Source organism: Neofelis nebulosa, chromosome 5 (genome assembly GCF_028018385.1).
Source record: "Neofelis nebulosa isolate mNeoNeb1 chromosome 5, mNeoNeb1.pri, whole genome shotgun sequence".
NCBI lineage: Eukaryota > Metazoa > Chordata > Mammalia > Carnivora > Felidae > Neofelis > Neofelis nebulosa.
The window spans coordinates 33,210,776-33,212,806 of NC_080786.1; positions in this window are offsets into that span (position 1 = coordinate 33,210,776).

Here is a 2,031-nt window from a genome sequence, read left to right on the forward strand (position 1 = left end):
GAAGTCTCTGATTGAGACGCTCCTGGTTATGTGGCAGGACGTGAGTTTTTGTAACTCTTTTCCTGAACACAATCCCCTCTGGGCCTTTCATCCCTTTTGGAAGAGCTGCCTCAATTGATCTGTTTACAGTGTGGCAGTTATGGATGGGTTTTATGGAACCCATGAATTGGGTTCTTACTGCTTTGAGCCATGTGTGTTTCTGTTTCTTCAGTCTGCTACTGTCTAGTGCTTAAAGAGGCCAGTTTGTTTTTCTTCCTTAGCCTTTTAAACGTCTCGGATCAGAACATCACCAGAATTATTTTAAGCTTTGGGGTTCTCTGATGACTATAAGATGGAAGGAGAGACCACCATCCCATTCAGGAGTAAATTCATAAATATGGACTCTATTTGAACTTCTACTACAAGTCTATGAATACTTTATTTGCCTAAAAGGATTCTTTTCTTTTAAACCAAGAGCTCTACTAAATAAATAATACTTTTAAATTTTGAGGTGTCCTATTTCCCAGGGAAGGGTGTATTAAAATAGGCTAGTTTATGCAGCAGTAACAAAAACAGCAGAAGATTAGTGGTTCCTAATATTAAATATCTTTTTCATGTTCATTCTGTGGGCCCAATGTTGGCTAGGGACTCTACCACATGTCGTCTTACTTCAGGGCCCAAGGTGATCGAGTATCTACCATCTTGAATGTTGCTGGTAGTCAATGGCTTTGGAATCAGACAGAGTCCATTCCATGATTTCTTTGTTGTGTGAACCCACTGCTTTTTCTAGGTGGAAAATGGAGCACACTATCTCCTAGCAACTTCCAAAAGCCTACAGTTGTATCCAGAGAATAAGAGCTGTTTTTTGCTGAGTCCCCATGGGGTCTAAGACTGGAAATCATGTTTTGGTAGAGACCAGTTGTTAACATAGCTCTTTTCTCTTTTTCTCAGACATATAACCAGACTCTATACAGTCATATGTGGCCATATGACCGAGTTCAAGTGTTAAAATTAGAATGGAAGTGATGTGCAACATATCCAGGATGGACTGTTTGATCCTCTGTTCTTTCTTCTTCTACAAACCTAACATAGACGAGCATTGGTGGCCTTGGAAGGGATGTGGTTAGGACAGCAGAGTCACAAGATGGAATGAGCCTCTGTCCTTAAATCATTGCATGGAGGAAAGCTACTTACCCACCTGGAATAGTCATTTTGGGCTTTTCTTGTGCACACACACATACATACACAAACTTCTATCATGTTTGAGCCATTCCTTGTTTTAGTTCAATTATTACAACAATCATCATATCCTCAATGAATACAAATATCTTTGCCAAGATCTTGGTGAACTGGTGAAGTGGCCCTCTGAGGAGACAATTTGCATGCAGACTTTGACAGAAGGTTCTATAATTACAGAAAAGGACGGCAGGAGAGGAGGACTTGAGGAAGAGCAGTTCTCTTCTGGATACCCAGACCCCAGCCCAATTCCATGCCTTTGGAGAAAGCTTGATGATCTGGAGTAAGGAGTGGGATTCTCCTCACTTTTGTATAAACAGTTTCAGGCTCTCTAAAGACCCTTGGTGCCTTAGTGAGGGTGAGCTGAAGGGAGTGTACAGGTAGGTAACAGCCATGTTGAATATGAGGCATTTGTGCCTTCAAAATTTTCTCTGCCACAGGTTGGAAATCTTCACTTCTAGGGTAGTTCCTGTGAGATTTAGCATTGATTCCAGAAGACTCTGTTAAATTGGGTGTAAATTATGAAAAAGCATGACTAATAAACCCCAAAGCATGGTTTAACTAACAAACAATGTCCACAATATGAGAAAGCTAGATGTGAACTGGGAGGAAATGGGGCCCAGCAAGCAATCTGGGAATCTCAGTTTCAGTCCTGGCTCTGCCAACTTGATGTGTTACTTTAAGCAAGTTCTTGGTGCTCCATTCTTCAACTTCTTTTAATTCCTTTGTTTCTTTCAAGACTGAATCCTGATGTCACTTCCTCTTAGAAGTCTTCCCTGATTGCAGCCAGGGTTAAGTACCCTGGTAAGGCGTACC